At 36.5% G+C, this 18,494-nt stretch overlaps 1 protein-coding gene across 6 annotated transcripts in view; it reads right to left on the reverse strand.

Moving 5' to 3' along the window:
* The window catches only part of MTF2 (metal response element binding transcription factor 2), a 61,222-nt gene that overhangs the window by 30,086 nt on the left and 12,642 nt on the right, over positions 1-18,494 (reverse strand). The window lies entirely within an intron of this gene.

The raw sequence follows: 18,494 nt of genomic DNA on the forward strand, positions 1-18,494 counted from the left end.
AACTTACTTATAGAGCTTATTTATATACCAATGATATGTTTTATATATTAATCAAAAATTTTGATTTATTAATAACCTTAAATTGGGAGGAAATATAATAGGTACCTCAAATCACAAATACTCCCTAAGAATAAATAACTTTAAAAAGAAAATGACAGGTGTTCTCAAAATTCATTCAGTGCCTACCCTTACCGAGACAAGGATTCAACAATCACTCTAAGATCACACATATTCAGGGCAGCTATTATCAAAATAACAGCTCTAAGTTGAAGTGGGTCATGAGCAAAGGATGCCTTAAATCTCATGACTGGATTTAGATAAACTAAAAGAAGTTACATGGCACAATTTCATAAGCACATGAAAAGGAATAAAAATGATTATGCCGCATGTAGTGAAACCACACTAACCGGTGACTTTGGGGTAGTTGGGTATATTCAACTCATTGGAAGAGTAGTCCTGACCTCCTTACAGGGAACCACTACTGAATTAAGTCTTGTTTATTGATGGGAATGTGTCCTAAGTCCCTCAAATATAAAGACTAGTTTAAAAAAATTAAGAACCACCAATTTCACAAAATCATATTCAAATGAGAGGTATAACATCATTAATTTTTTTAGGCAAAAGACCCCAAAATTATGTATTCCAAAATTCATTATAATTTGTATATTAGTAATTCCATAAACAACATAGCATAACCACAGCATAACTATCAACTTTTCCTCAAAAGTAACAAAGCACTGTTTAGTTTCATTTTCTTAACTTAGATGCTTTACTAATTAAACATACAACAATGTATAAAACTAGACAGACAATAATTCAAAAGTAGATAGTATAAAAGTTAAATAAAAATAAAACAAGTGAGGAAGAAAAAAGTTTCAATACCCAGGAACTGGGACTAGCTAATTTCAATACCTAAGAATACACAAACCCTAGGAAATTCTGTCATGAGCTTCAACATGAATGAACCTTGAAGACATTATGCTAAGCAAAAGGAGTCACACAAAAAAGAATAAACATTATATAATTCCACCTATATAATGTAACTAGAGTATCAAATTCATAGAGACAGAGAGCAGAATGGTGGTTGCCTAGGGCCAGGAGGAGGTCTGCATGCAGAGTTAGTGTTTAAGGGGTAGTAGGGTTTCAGTTTGAAAGATACACTACATTTTTTTTCTTCAAGTTTTTAAATTCCAGGTAGTTAAAAAATAAAATAAAATAAATTCTACTTAGTTAACACACAGTGTAATATTAGTTTCACGTGCAGAATTTAGTGATTCATCACTTACATACAACACCCACTTCACAAGTGCCCTATCATTGATTTAACCCACCCCTCTACCTACCTACCCTCCAGTAATGAAAGACATACTACATTTTAAAGACACCCAAAGGAATAATGATCGATATCTTCCCAAATTTGCTGCAAACCATTAATCTACACATCCAAGAAGCTCAACAAACTCCAAGTAGGACAAATGGCAAAGTGACCTATACCCAGAGTTACCACAGTAAAAATGCTGAAAGAGAGAAAAAGAACTCATCACGTACAAGGAAACTCCAGTAAGATTAACTTCTCATCAGAAACAACGAAGGCCAGAAGGCAGCAAGATCCTACATTCAAAGTGCTGAAAGAAAAAACTGTCAACCTAGAATCTTATACCCAGCAAAACTGCCTTTCAAAAATGAAAGCAAAATAAAGATAATCTAGGACAAAAACTGACAGAATTGTTGCTAGCAGAGCCACCTTACAAGAAATAACTAAAGGAAGTTCTTAATAAGGTTGAAAGCCAGTAAATCAAAGTAGAAATACAAATCAACACACCAAAAAAAAAAACACAAAGAGCACTGGTAAAGGTAATTAATTATAAAAGACAGTATAAATGCATATTTCTTCTAACTCAAATATATGAACAATATGTGTATAATTGATTATAAGGCCTTTAACATATTTGACAATAACAGCACAAAGGCGGTGGTGGGGAAAAAAATTGTATTAAAGTAAAGAAATGACACCAGATAGTTATATCAACCCATAGGAACAAATGAAGAAAACCAAAAATGGTAAATAAGAAAGTAAATGTAAGTGAAGTATGTCACTTCAAGGAAATATCTGCCAAATATCCATGTTAGTCACTGTTTCAAGTAAAAATGGTATTCCATGAAAAAGCTGCTACTTCAGCTGACAACTCAAATAATGACATAAATATCCTATCTATACTTCCTATTTCATCACACATGACATTAAAAATCTAAAACTCAGGGGCGCATGGGTGGCTCAGTCAAGCATCTGCCTTCAGCTCAGGTCATGATCTTGGCGTGCTGGGATGGAGCACCGCGTCGGGCTCCCTACTCAGGAGGGAGGCTGCTTCTCCCTCTGCCCCACCCCCGTTCATGTTCTCTCTCTCAAATAAATAAATTTTTTAAAAATATATAAGCTCAAAGTTAAAGTTTAGTAAAAACAATTTTTACTGAAAAAAGTTTCACATCAGGAATATTCTTAAGTAAAATAGGGCTTTCTGTGTATGCGTGCATTTTGGTGGGTTCTGGGGGTTTTTTTGGTTTTTGTTTTTTTACTGTGTGTACTCAACAATGAAGAATACTGCCTTGTTTCATGCTAAGGCGCACAGCAGTTTGACCACTGTTTTCATGCCATTTGTACAGACACAATGAGAAAGGCAAATAACATCTAAGTATTACGAAAATAATTTTGACCTTTCAGACTCCTGCCAGGATCCATGGATCACACTGTGAGAACCATGCTCCAAATAAAGGAATATATGTTGCCATATATCTAAATAAAGGGAATGTGTCTGCCATAGACAGCTGTAAGGAAAAGGCATTTAGTATGATAAGAGGTTAAAAGTCTGACAAGACAAGTGCCAGAGAGAAGTAAAAATGGAGGATGAATCTACCATTAATTTTACCAACAGGAGTGCTCAAGGCTAGGCTGAGAACCTTCTTTCTCCAGACACAAAAACAATTTAATGCTTTCATCACAATACTGAAATGATTCTAGCAGCAAGCACTTTCTGGAAAACTATAAATCCAGGGGTCACTTGAGGGATTTTGCTTTCCTTAAAGAAACTAACCAAAGCCTGAACAACATAATTAATTACAGGTGAAAGATGACTTCAACAGAATGCCAAGGTGGCTACTGGGACCTAGAATCTTCCAATTCCAGACTGGTAAATGTACAAAAATCAAAACTGCAACCATTCCCAGATTGGTTTTGTATGTTGTGCTATTGCTTCAACAAATTTTTTTTTCACGATGGTCTCCCACCTTACTCTCTTAAAATGTTGTAAGGATCTTTGAGGAAAAAGAAAACTAAAATTCCCCTGATCCCTCATGCTCCCTGCTCTCTTCCACCACTCCTCCTATTTCTTTCCTCCCATTCACAGCCAAACCTTTGGAGGAAATTTATACACTCTTAACTCTCTCTCTACTATAGTCTTCCCCATTTTTCAGCCCACTGCAACACACATCACCATTCCGTCACCCAAACACTCCACCAAAAACAGGGAATGTGTCTGTCTTACTCTTCACAGTTGTATCCTCAATACTCTGCCTAAGGCATGATACATAAAAGGCAGAAACGTCATATGGAATTTATAAAGTTCAAGCTCAATTCAAGAAAAATCTATATTTAAAGAGTTAAATGATTTCTAAAAATGACTGCATGCACAAAAAATCTGTTTTGTTCTGAATAAACAATAGAATCTAATTCACATACTACAACAAATACACACCAATCTTTTATTCACATAAACGTGAACATAAATCATATATAAAACTGCATTAATAAACAGGTATTTATAAAGTCTTATTCATTTAAAATTTTCTGCCCAAACTTACAAAAAATAAAGAAAATGACCAATGATAGCATAACTCAAACATAACCAAGATAAACTCTGTACATTTATCCCCCACAAGGTAATTTCTCCCATTACTGTCACTGATTACTTCCCTCCTCTCTAGAATGTGACCTTTATTAGAAGCCAAATTGGTTTTTCTAATTTTAGAATTTATTATTTCCCTTCTGATTAAAGGTAACCATAAGAGTAAAATAAATAATACAGAAAGAGTGAAAAGTGAAAATTCCCCATGCTACTTTCTCCCACAAAAGAACTGTTAATCTCCTGACTTTTCTTATGTATATACCACATACACAGACATAATTCATACAAATGTTTTAATTTAAAGAGTGGAAATTACATATACTCTTCTATAACTTTCCTCACACAATAATTTACCTTGGACAATGTAATATTCATTTATATAAGTATAAAACAAAAGTATGTAAGATAATTTTTTCTTCAAATGCTAAGCTACTCTCCAACTACTATCCAACTGAGGAACATTTAGTATGTTTCCATTGTTTTACTATTACAAGCAATATAAACCTCATCCTTTCTTTTATTTTTTTAAGTATTCCTGCTACTACACGAGAAAAATTCAGAGAATAATTACTGCAACAAAGCATATACACATTTTTCCTTTTTGCTGTAGAAAATTACAAACATGCAAACTAAACAAGCATAACAAACCATCAGGTATTCACCATCCAGGTATTATCATCTCATGACCAATACTATTTCATTTAAACACCCCATTCCCCAACCTACATTATGTATACATTTTAAGTGACAATGTCAAATGAATCTTAAAAAAGTAATATCACTGACACTACCAGAACAGCACTTGAAGGCCCATTCCTTCACCAATAGTACTTATCCTTTTGCTACTTGACAATACATACACACACACACACACACACAATATTTCTATCTACAGTTCTATTATTATTAGAGAAGGATTTTTTCCATAGGTTTGTTAATTTGTATGTCTTCTGGAAACAGCAGATATTCTCTGCCTTTTTTTTAAACTAAAATGTTCATCTTTTTCATAATGACTTAAGAGCACTTTATATAGTATGAATAATAACACTTTGTTATACATGCTGGAAATACTTCTTCCAGCTCATACACTATAAAAGTGCCATGACAAAGACTTTTTGATAGGGGGATCAGTACTTGTCAGTGTTGGGTTGACTCTGGTCAGTAACTACAAAGCTGTATGTCTCATCTTGCATCCAGGCTGCCTTGCCTTTTTAAGAAGTCAGACCAGAGAAAATTTAAACAGAAAACCAAAACAAATAAAGGAGTTGGTTTGCATGCCCCTTTTTTAAGCTGTGTACTCCCAACCTCTGTTGTTGGGTTATGTAACGTGCTCATGTTCTTCCTAACGCCCAATCTCTAGTCCACAACTTTTCATTTTACATAATGTTAAGAGTGTCTGTAATATTGTTGCTTCTCCCAACCGAGTTAAAGTTAAATTTCACTCTATTTGGCAGATAACCTTTAGTGTATAAATTCAGTGCAGTTCCAATTAATTGAAGCAGGATTTTTTTAGGTCAAACGTTTTATAAAATTTGTAAAAAAAAAAAAAAACAAAAACAAAACAAAACAAACAACTCCACTAAACTAAACTAAAAATCCATAGAATAGTTAAGTCAACTTCTAAAAGAAGAACAAAGAAAGAGGGGAAGACTCGCCCTACCAAATACTATGACACATTCTAGAGAAAAACTATTCCATACAGGTAAAGAACAGACAATAAGATTATTACAACAGAATAGGTATCTCCAACAAAACAGTTTCATTTAAGGCAAGTGGATATATGACAAAAGTAGCACCACAAATCAGTACAGAAAGGACATATTATTTAGTAAATAGTACTGGGGAAAATGATTCACTTAAATGGAGGAGAAGCTGTCCTCCTAATTCACAATACACAAAAAGGTGAATTATAGGGACACCTGGGTGGCTCGGTTAAGCAACTGCCTTCAGCTCAGGTCATGATCCTGGAGTCCCAGGATCAAGTCCCACATCAGGTTCCCCACTCAGTGGGGAGTCTGCTTCTCCCTCTGACCCTCTCCCCTCTCATGCTCTCTCTCACTCTCTCTCAAATAAATAAATAAAATCTTTTTAAAAAAAAGGCGAATTATAGATGGATTAAAGACATTAAAATAAATGTAAAACTTGAAACATAACTAGAAAATATAAAATATTGTTATGACAACTGATGAATTCTTGAACTCTACATCTGAAACTAATGATGTACTATATGTTGGCTAATTGAATTAAAAAAAAAAAGATGCTTTCTACACAGAAAAAGAATGTTGTTATCATCTTAGAAGCAGAGCGTACATACAAAATGTAAAAATCCTGCAAATGTGTTGTTGAAAGCAGAACGAAATTTATAGCACAATTATCATTTATGCAAACTGAAAACATACATATATAATACCATATATTTTACAAGGACATATATTAAGTATTTTCAAGTGGGTATGTTAAGACAATTGGTAAGTGAGAATAGAGATCTGACTGAGAATTGGGGAAACTGGACATGTCCTGACCAGAGACTTGTGATGATGTAGTATACTTTTTTCTGTTACTAAGATCTGACTCAATTACATCAACTCCTCATACCATACAATACAGATTAACAAAATAACAAGAATCAAGTCATATTTCCATAATGGCCACAACCATGATCACTATTTGCTATCTGCTTTTACTATTTGACAACACACATATAAAGAATATTTCTATCTAAAAATAATATTTCTATCTATAATACTACTACTTAGAGAAACATTTTTTTCTTCACTGCTACTGATATCCATCTTAAGAGAGAGAGTCTGGAAAAAGTTTCCTCCCTTGAAACCAAATGGAAGACCAGGAGTTCAAGCTACTTCTTTCTTGGTTTACTACTCCCACAATAAATAAGACCCTAATTCAGGAACTTGGGAATTAGATGCATAATTCAAATAGTGTGGTCCTTTTTCTTCTCCAATTTATTCCCCCAGCTAACAAGAAAACTATCTGATTATTACATGGAAGACCATAGTCAATTTCATCTGTCTGCAACAATCTCTGAGGACTACTATGAGGCCAATATTAAAAAACATGGGTTGAGGACTTGATATAGTATAATTTCTCAATAAATTAAATATTTCTTCTGCCAGAAGAAATATGAAGAAATTCACTCTCAGTTTAATTATTTTTCCTTCAATAAATTTAATGAGTATCTGTTCTAGGCCTGGTGAATAAGAGAGTCAAGATCCCTCTCTTCAGAGCCCAAAATTTTGATAGGGAAGAATCAGCTAGACCTTCCTTCTTAAGGTTCCTTTCCTGATTCAACCCCACCCACCAAATTCAGGTTAAATGCTCTCTAGTGTGCGCTAGTTCTCCCATCAATATTCTTCTAACACTCTATTCTATTTGCCTACTTACTTATCTTCATCTACTCCCCACTCCCTAAACAGTTTGTATTCTGAGGGGGAAAATGATTGTCCCATTTTGTTTACTGCTCCTTCCCCAGAACCTAGCCTAGTGCCCAGAATGTACTAGGAACACAATAATCAGTAAATTACCAGTAATAACTGGTAATTAAAGGCAATCTCTAAAGAGCCAAATGCCACTACCCCAACATAGGACTCATCTTCCCAGTAGGAACTTTCATCCCTCTGCTGCTGAGTTTCCCTTCTCCTCTCTGACAACCCAATCAGCCACGACTGATCCACCACAACCATGTCTCTAAGTACCCCTGCCACTACTCTTCCAACCCATGAAGTTCCACTTGGCAGTAAAGGAAGGAAAACCTAGTCTCACTTTGCACTGCCACCCCCCACTGGAGCACTCCTCTCACTGATTCACCCCAGTCCAAAAAAATCAAACGAGTATGCAACTGCAGGAAATGACAGGCACTGCTGTGAATGAGAAGAAAATATCGATTCTGCTGCTATCTTAACCTTTTATCTGCCTCAGGTCCCAACCAATCTCATCTCTTGAAAAGTAAAAGCTGCCATTTATCCCAGGCTCTTTCCCACAATTTCTTCCCTTCTCTGGGAAAAGTAGTACATGTGTGGGTGAATCACATGTGAATGACAATGGAACCTAACAACAGTGCCACTTTTGCTGGAATCTCTCACAAAGATATAGTTAAATTCATGAGGCCATGCAGGGCCAAAGTAGGGCCCAGGTACAAGCAGAAGGCAATCTACTGAAGCTTGGGCCCACATTAAAGCTATGAGGAAAGAATTCTCTTTTATCTCTCGCAGAAGGTATAAGTAAAATGAAGCTTGGGGCTGGTTGAATTCTTCCTGGTTGAGGTTTCCTTGAAAGTAGAACATCAAAGGGGACGAGGGTCAGACCAAGAGAACAGAAATCATAAAGCAGGCAGCTTAATGATGGCTCTACTCTAATCCTTAGTTTTAGAAATTATAAAAACATAACAATGCATACTTTTAAAAATTCAAGTAGATAGAAAGGTTTAAAACAAAATGCAATAGTTGCCCACCCATCCCTTCCCACATCCCAATCCTGCTCTCCAGAGGCTGGTGCTAATCTTAACTCTTTCAGCTATTTATTCTGGGAGGTACCTCCATAGTTCTAAATAATGTGCACATTTCTCTTTTTAATCGATCTATTTCACATCTGACTTATAAAAAATCATAACTAACAATTCCCAACCTCTACAATCTTATTGAACTAATTTCATTAAATCAATACTGTTTTTTAGCTAATTAAACCTGTAAATATGGGGTGCCTGAGTGGCTCAGTCGTTAGGCATCTGCCTTCAGCTCAGGTCATGATCCCAGGGTCCTGGGATTGAGCCCCACATCGGGCTCCCTGCTCCATGGGGAGCCTGCTTCTCCCTCTCCCACTCCCCCTGCTTGTGTTCCCTCTCTAGCTGTGTCTCTCTCTGTGTCAAATAAATAAAATCTTTTTTAAAAAAACCTGTAAATATTAATCACTGCAAAGCTAAATGGCACATTCTCATTAAACAATCTTTCTTATTAAACTTTTTATTTTTCCTGTAATTGCTTATTAATGTGTTCCTTTATTTCCTCTGTTTCAAACTGTCAAGAATATGGGCGCCTGGGTGGCTCAGTCAGTTAAGCATCTGCCTTCAGCAGTCTTGATCTCAGGTCCTGGGATCAAGGCGCAGGTCAGGCTCCCTGCTCAGCAGGGAATCTGCTTCTCCTTCTCCCTCTGCCCCTCTCTCTGCTCAAGCTCTCTCTCTCTGTCTCTCCCTCTCTCAAACAAGTAAGTAAAACCTTTAAATTGTCAAGAATAATTCCAAACCTTTCTCTCCTCTACAGGTAACTCTTACATCTAGAGCTCTCCAAGTTCCTGCACCACTCTGCACTGATTACTCTCTAGGCCTTATCATCTTCAAAGCTTCTCTTATCACTCTATTTTCTTGATTGCATACTCTTTTGCTGTAGAAAGGGCTTGCAATTAAAGGATGTATACACGTACATTTTTAAAAGATTTAATTTTAGCGAAAGCGAGCAGGTGAGAGCAAGTGCAGGGGGCTGGGAGTGCAGAGAGAAAGGGCGAGACAGTCTTAAGCAGACTCCGCACTGAGTGTGTAGCCTGATAGGGGGCTCAATCCCACAACCCTGAGCTCATGACCTGAGTTGACACCAACAGTCAGACACTTAACCAACTGTGTCATCCAGGAACCTCCACAGGTAAATTTTCTGAGCCTTTATGTATCTCAATCCTAAACTTACAATGGACTGTTTCCTGGATACAGAATTTGATGTTGAAAATATTTTCCCTAAGAAGTTTGATGATATTCCTACTTATCCCATTTAACATTCAGCATCAATGACGAAAAATCTAATACTCCAGTAGAGGTATTTATTAAGAAATGAATAAATCACAGATAAAAGGTACAGAATAGGGAATACAGTCAATGATATTGTAATAGCAGTGTACAGCAACAGCTACACTTGTGGTGAGCAGAGCATGATGTATGAAGTTGTGGAATCGCTGCTGTACACCCAAAACTAATGTAATGTTGTGTGTCAACTATAGGTCAATAAAAAAAAACCCTTAAAACCATAAAATAAAATCAGAAATGAAAAAGGAGACATTAAAACTGATACCACAGAAATACAAAGGATTAGTATAAATATTATAAACCAATAAACTGGACAACCTAAAAGAAATAAATTCCTAGAAACATACAACCTACCAAAACTGAATCATGAAGAAACAGAAAATCTAAACATACCAATTATCAGTAAGGAGATTAAATCAGTAATCAAAAAACTCCCAAAAAAACAAAAGTCCAAAACCAGACATCTTCACTGGTGAATCCTACCAAACATTCAAAGAATCTTCTCAAACTCTTCCAAAAAACAGAAAAAAGAGAACACTTCCAAACTCATTTACGAGATCAGTATTACCCTGATACTAAAACCAGAAAGGGATGCTACAACAAAAGAAATTTACAGGGTAATATTCTTGATCAACACTGATGCAAAAATCCTCAACAAAATATTAGTAAGCTGAATTCAAAAATACTTCAAAAGAATCATACACCATGATTATGTGGGATTGATTTCACAGATACAAGATGCTTCAACATCCATGAAAGTCAATGTGATACACCACATTAACAAAGAGGACAAAAATCATATGATCACCACAACAGATGCCAAAAAAGCATTTGACAAAAGTCAACATTCATTTATAATAAAACTCTCACAAAGTGAGTATAGAGGGAACACACTTCAACATAATAAAGACCATATATGACAAACCCACAGCTAACATCATACTCAGCAGTGAAAAGCTGAAAACTTTTCCTCTAAGATCAGAAACAAGACAAGGATGCCCTCTTTCACCCATCTTCTTCAACATAGTATTGGAAGCAATAGCTGCAGCAATCAGCCCAAAGAAAGAAATGGAATCCAAATTAGAAAGGAAGAAGTAACCCGTCACTATTTGCAGATGACATGATATTATACATAGAAAATCCCTAGGACTCCACCAAAAAACTGTTAGGACTAACAAGCAAATTCAGTAAACGTGCAGGATACAAAGTTAATATATGAAAATCTGTTGTATTTCTATACACTAATAATAAACTATCAGAAAGAAAAACTAACAATTCCATTTACAATTGCACCAAAAAAAAAAAAAAAATTCCTAGGAATAAATTTAACCAAAGAGCTGAAGTATCTGTACACTAAGACTGTAACGCTCAATGAAGGCAAATGAAGAAGACACAAATAAATATAGTTCATACCCATGGACCGGAAGAATAATGCTAAAATGTCCATACTACCCAAAGCAATCTACATACACATTCAAATACAACCCCATCAAAATCCTAATGGCATTCTTCACAGAAAAAGAACAATCCTAGGGGCACCTGGGTGGCTCAGTCAATAAGTATCTGCCTTCGGCTTAGGTCATGATCCCAGGGTCCTGGGATCAAGCCCCGCATCAGGCTTCCTGCAGAGCAGGTTCTTCTCTCTTCTCCCTCTCCCATTCCCCCCGCTTGTGTTCCCTCTCTCATTGTGTGTCTGTCAAATAAATAAATAAAACATTTTTAAAAAAAAGAACAATCCTAAAACTTGTTTGGAACCACAAAAAGCCAGAATAGCCAAAGCAATCTTGAGAACAAGAAGAACAAAGTTAGACATTACACTTCCTGATTTCAAACTGTATTACAAAACTATAGTAATCAAAACAATATGGTACTGGCATAAAAAGAGACACATACATCAATGGACCAAAACAGAGCTCAGAAATAAATCCACAAATATTTTGTCAACTAATTTAAGACAAAGGAACTAAGAATATATCATTGGGGAAAGATGGTCTCTTCAATAAATGGTATTGGGAAAAACGGGACAACCACATGAAAAAGAATGGATTTGGACCACTATCTTATACCATTCACAAAAATTAACTTAAAAATAGATTAAAGATATGAACATAACACCTGAAACCACAAAACTTCTAGAAGAAACCACATGCAGTAAGCTCCTTGATACCAGTCTTGGTGATGATTTTTTTTGGATGTGACACCAAAAGCAAAGGCAACAAAAGCAAAAATAAACAAGTGGAACTATATCAAAACTAAGCTTCTGCACAGCAAAGGAAACCATCAACAAAATGAAAAGGCGACCTACTGAATGGGAGAAATATTTTCAAATCATGTGTTTAGTAAGGGGTTAATAACCAAAATATGGGGGTGCCTGGGTGGCTCAGTAGGTTCAGTGTCTGCCTTCGGCTCAGGTCATGATTCCAGGATCCTGAGATTGAGCCCTACATCGGGCTCTCTGCTCAGCAGAAAGCCTGCTTCTCCCTGTCCCTCTGCCCCTCTCCCCTGCTGAACCTCTCTCTCAAACAAATAAAATCTTTTTTAAAAGTGTTAAAAAATGCATACAACTCAATAACACAACAAAAAAAATCTGATTAAGAAATGAGCAGAACATCTGAACTGACATTTCTCCAAAGATATACAGATGGCCAACAGGTACATAAAAAGATGCTCAACATCACTAATAATCACAGAAATGCAAATCAAAACCACAATGAGATATCACTTTACACCTGTCAAAATGACTATTATCAAAAACACAAGAAATAACAAGCATTGGCAAGGATGTGGAGAAAAGGGAACTTTTGTGTACTGTTGCTGGGAATTTAAATTGGTACAGCCACTATGGAAAACAGTATGGAGGTTCCTCAAAAAAATAAGAACAGAACTACCATACAGGGGCACCTGGGTGGCTCAGTCGGTTAAGTGTCTGCCCTCAGCTCAGGTCATGATCCCAGGGTTCTGGGATCGAGCCCCACATCGGGTGCCTTGATCAGCGGGGAGCCTGCTTCTTCCTCTCCTGTTGCCACTCCCCCTGCTTGTGCTCTTTCACTGTCAAATAAACAGTCTCTCTCAAAAAAAAAAAAAAAAAAGAACTACCACACACAATCCAACAATTCCACTTCTGAGTATTTATCCAAAGAAAACAAAAACACTAACTAGAGATATATACATCCCCACGCTTACTGCAGCATTATTTACAACAACCAAGATATGGAAACAACCTAGGTGACCATCAATGGATAAATAAAGACAATTTAGTGTGTCTGTGTGTCTATACATACACACACAAAATGGAATATTATTTAGCCATAAAAAAGAATGCAATCTTGCCATCTGTGACAACATGGATGGACTCTGAGGGCATAATGCTAGGTGAAATAAGTCAGATAGAAAAAGACAAATACTGTACAATCTCACTTATACGTGGAATCTAATAAAACTACAACAACAAAAAAAACCAAAGCTCACAGATAGAGAAAACCAATGGGCGGTTGCCAGAGGTGAGGAATGGGAATGGGTTAAATGGGTGAAAGGAAAAATACAAACTTATAAAATAAATAAGTCTCAGGGATGTAATGTACACCATAGTGACTATAGTTAGTCATACTGTATTGCATATTTGAAAGTTGCTAAGAGTAAATTTTTTTTTTAAGATTTTATTTATTCATTTGACAGAGAGAGAGATAGCAAAGAGCAGGAAAGCAAGCAGGGGGAGTGGGAGAGGGAGAAGCAGGCTTCCGGCTGAGCAGGGAGCCTGATGTGGGGCTCGATCCCAGGACCCTGGGATCATGACCTGAGCCAAAGGCAGACGCTTAACGACTGAGCCACCCAGGCGCACCCACTAAGAGTAAATCTTAAAAGTTCTTATCGCAAGGGAAAAAAATTTCTAACTACGTATGGTGACAGATGTTAACTAAACTCACAGTGGTGATTATTTTGCAATTTATACAAATATCGAATCATTACACTGTATACCTGAAACTAAATTATGTTGTGTGTCAACTATAGCTCAATTTTAAAAAGGAACAAAAAAAGGCACTGTAGTGAATACAGGGTCACATCAGGGATTGAAATAAGAAAAATCCTAGATGTCATTTTTATTTCATCAGTTGGATGTAAAACGTGGAGTACAGATCCTGGGGGGCGGGAGAGAAGACAACAGTTAATAAATTAAATATCCATCTCATGTTGGGGGGGAGGAGAGAAGTAAAAGAAAAAAAAAATCAATGAAAGAAAAGCATACAACAGAGAAAACCAATGGCACAAAACTTGGTCCGTTGAAAAGAATAAAACTGCAAATATCTGGGGAACACTAATCAGGAAATCTAGGAAGTTGTTGGATAAAAAGATGCACAGCTCAGAAAGAAAATCAGGTCTGGAAGTAAAGACTTGAAGTCAGGAAAATAGTGATGGTAATTGGAGCCCTGGATAGAAATGAGAAGGGAAATGTGATGAGAAGTTTAATAAAAGAGCAAAGTGAAGATTCTCTGCTCCTTCTCATGCTAAAACAAAAAGAAAAACCTTAAAATACACTCCATCTTCAATCATACTAGAGTATACATGAAACTCCAAAGCACAATATTTGAAAATGGAAAGCAGCTGAAAGAATAATAAACACTGGTAAAATGGGGAAGAAGATTAAACTTAAACACAGCAGAAAAAAATGATGAGAAGCAACCCATTTGTCCCACAGAACCCCAAAAGACTGAAGAATTGGCGGCACCAAACTCAAAGACAGACGTCAGGTGAGCTCGAAGAATAGAGTAATGTGGAAGTCTGTATAAAAGGACAGTTGGATCCCTAGTCACATCTTCTATCTGTGCTATTTGTATATCCTATCAGGAGATGGAAAGTTTATTCATTCAAAGAACTGAATCAAAGGAAACAAACACAAAGCACAGAGAGAAGAATAGCTGAAGGGCCTACTGAAAATGGGGTAAGTTTTCTTTGTAAATACATTCAAGCCAATACACGAAAAAGAAATGAATAAATTTTAAAAAATCATTTTTCAACACCTAATCAATAAATGGATCTAGGTATTGAGTACCAGTGGCTTCTAAAAGCATAAGAGAAACAACCACTGTATGCCTCTTAGTGGGAGAATACACAACTATGAAGTAGTCATGCCAAAAAAAAAAAAAAAAACAAGCAATCTGGAATAACAAGCTTCTACATCTAGCCACCGATTTATAGAAAATGCAGAGAAATGATTTTCAACTGCACAATGGGGATGCAACTGGCAAAATCCAAGCTGGGAAATTTATATGTCAAATGACCTGGTTTCTTCCACAAATAATCTGCACCCAAAAAAAAGGTTGGAGGGAGTAACAAAGATTTAAAACATGTATTTTTAAAAGATGCTCAACATCCCTAATCAGGGAAATGCAAATCAAAACCACAATGAGATATAATCTTAACATCTGTTAAAATGGCTAAAATCAAAAAAACAAGAAATAACAAGTGTTGGGGAGGATGTGGAGAAAAGGAGCCCTCGTGTGCTGTTGGTAGGAACATAAACTGGTACAGCCACTGTGGAAACAGTATGGCTGTTCCTCAAAAAATTGAGAGAAATACCTTATGATCCAGTAATTCCACTACTGAGTATTTACTTAAAGAAAGCAAAAATACTAATTCAAAGATATATGTGTCCCTATGTTTACTGCAGTATTATTTATAATAGCAAGATATGGAAGCAACCCAAGTCCATCAATAAATGAATCAATAAATATGTGGTATATATATACACAATGGAATATTACACAGCCATAAAAAAGTTGAGATGGTGCCATCTGAGACAACATGGATGGACCCCCAGGGTATTTTTGCTAAATGAAATAAGTCAGACAAAAAAAGACCATATGATTTCACTCATACGTGGGAAGGAAAGGGAAAGGGAAGGGGAAAGGGAATAGGAAAAGGAGGAAGGGAAGAAGAATCAGACCTGTGCGTCTGGGGGTACTCGGTTGGTTAAGCCTCCAACTTCTGATTTTGGCTCAGGTCATGGTATCAGGGGTGTGAGACTGAGTCCTGCCTCCAGCTCCACAGTGTGTGTGGAGCCTGCTTAAGATTCTCTCTTTCCCGGGGTGCCTGGGTGGCTCAGTTGGTTAAGTGTCTGACTCTTGGTTTTGGCTCAGTTCATAATCTCAGGATCCTGAGATCGAGCCCCACATCTGGCTCCGTGCTCAGCACGGAGTCTGCTGGAAATTCTCTCCCTCTCCTTCTCCCTCCCCACCCCTTCTCTTATCCCCACAAACGAAAAAAAAAGAAAGGAATCAGACCTATTAATACAGAGAAAAAACTGACAGTTGCCAGAGGGGAAGAGTGGGGGTTGGGCAAAATGGGTAAAGGGAAGTGGGAGATACAGGCTTCCAGTTAAGGAATAAATAAGTCATGGGAATAAAAGGCACAGCATAAGGACTACTACAGTCAATGATACTGTAATTGCAATACATCGGGACAGACAGTAGCTACACTTGTGGTAAACATACCATAATGTATAAACTTGTGTTACCACAAGTCTATGAAGTTTTATCACCCAAACACTCTCTCTTTGGGCCTAACAGAAGATACCAAAGAGAGGAAGTAAACCAAAAAGGCAGACATGAGGGGCACCTGGGTGGCTCAGTTGGTTAAGCATCTGCCTTCAGCTCAGGTCATGATCTTGGTGTCCTGGGATCAAGCCCCGAGTCTCTGCTCAGTGGAGAGTCTGCTTCCCCCTCTGTGCTCTCCCTCTCTCTCTCTCTCTCAAATAAATATATAAAATCTTAAAAAAAAAAAAAAAGGCAGACATGAAATGCAAAGGAATCAACAGGGGAGATACAAAGGAATTCCCAGGGTGACTATGAAGTCGAGCCCCAAGACTAAATCTATGCAGTTAAGTCTAGAGAGCAAGTCCAGATTAGAGAACTCCAGAAGAGCTCCAGGAGAGTATCTCTAAGAAAAATAAATGTAACTGATAAATTATAGGACAGATGGACAGTGTAGAAAAGTACACTCCAAGACATTTTACAGAACAGTGGAAAGATGTGTGAAGATTTCAATGTTCAAAGAAAACTAAGCACATCCTATTTTTTTAATAAGGCAAATTTTAAATCCAGTTGTGTAAGAAAGAAATGTAATCCCAGAAATAATAGCTAAAACAGCTAACAAATGTTTAGCACCGTTCTAAGAATTCTGCATGTAATAATAACTCATTTAACCCTCACCCATTATTCTGCCATATCAATATTCTCTCAATATATTGTTTATATAATCACACCAAGGAAATTTTTTATATAAGCGTATTAAAAGAAGAGAAGAAGGTATCAGAGAAATTCCTCATCTAACATTATTGAAAAAAAGTCCAAAATTGATGAAACAACACAATGTTTACTCAGAAATATAAAGAAACAGCTAAGAGTTAAAAAGCAGTTGCTTCTAAGAAAAATAGAGGGAACATATAAAAAAAAACCCACATCTTTTTAGAATTTTATAACTAGAGCTTAATGTTTCACACTCTTAGAAAGCACTATTTTAATTTAAAAAAAAATTACTTACTAAGTAAATACCAAGTAAACTAGGGGGCTTTTTCACAGAACTACCTTGGAAGCTTTGATATGTTAAGAAACTTTATAGTTTTTCCCTAACATTAGATGACAAGCAAGAAACTAGTTTTAAGGCAGTGGTTCTCAAGTAACCAAGTCCACAGACCCATGCCAATCTAAAGGTAAAGTAAGAAAAACAAGGACAATATATTGAGTTAAAATTAAACAACTTAAGCTATTCCATACTTTGAGAGCACACCCTTCATATACTCTTAATACCTTTTCTTTAGTGAAATGAAGGTAGTAAGTGGCAGTTTTTAAAAACATTCTTACTGGGCGCCTGGGTGGCTTAGTCAGTTAAGTGTCTGCCTTCGGCTCAGGTTATGATCCAGGGTCCTGGAATCGAGCCCCACATCAGGCTCCCTGCTCTGTGGAAAGCCTGCTTCTCCCTCTCCCTCTGCATGCCGCTCCCTCTGCTTGTGCTCTCTCTCTGTGTCAAATAAATAAATAAAATCTTAAAAAAAAAAATTCTTTCCAAAATAAAAGCTGGCAACCCAACATCAGTACACTATCTCCATTCTGCCAAAGACAGTTAATGGTTCGTGAAAGACAAATCAGAGAGTCTTTGGAAAACTCTTATTGGAATGACACGCAAAAAAAATCCTCTGAGGGAAGAAGTCACCACAGAAATAAAAAAGATAACCCAGAGAAAGAGTATCATAAAAAAAAAAAAAAAGGAACGACAATGAAGAAAAAGGAGGTAGGAGTATGTACCTAACAGGTTAAGTAAAATGAGTAATATAAACTGTTTACTGAAGTTAACAATTTCAAAGTCACCTACGACCAGAGTTCAAACACCAGACCACCCGGGGTTTAGAAGCGAAGACTAACAGGTTGAGTTTAGCTTACTTTTCTAAAACTTAAGCTTCTTAAGGAAGTCAAAGGGGGTTTTGGGGTGGGAAATATCTTAACATTAATACAAGCTGTTGCTATAAGAATGGAGAAATTGTTGAAACTAAAGGAAAAATAACCTAACCATAAACATTCATAATCTAAGAAACCTACTCTCTTACCTGCATACACTGATGATTTAAGTCTGAATCTTCTGTGTAACATGTATGTTAAAAGCTGAATCAAACAATATTTTAGAAATGTATTACCTAAATGACTCCATGTACACAAATGGGATTTGCATTTCAAATCACAACTGAAAGAAAGACTTTTCTTAGTGTCTGCCACAAAGTAGGTACTTAGTAATTGTCTCTTGAA

The sequence above is a fragment of the Callorhinus ursinus genome, unplaced genomic scaffold (genome assembly GCF_003265705.2).
Source record: "Callorhinus ursinus isolate GAN/ISIS: 27379988/994484 unplaced genomic scaffold, GSC_fseal_2.0 scaffold9, whole genome shotgun sequence".
Lineage (NCBI taxonomy): Eukaryota > Metazoa > Chordata > Mammalia > Carnivora > Otariidae > Callorhinus > Callorhinus ursinus.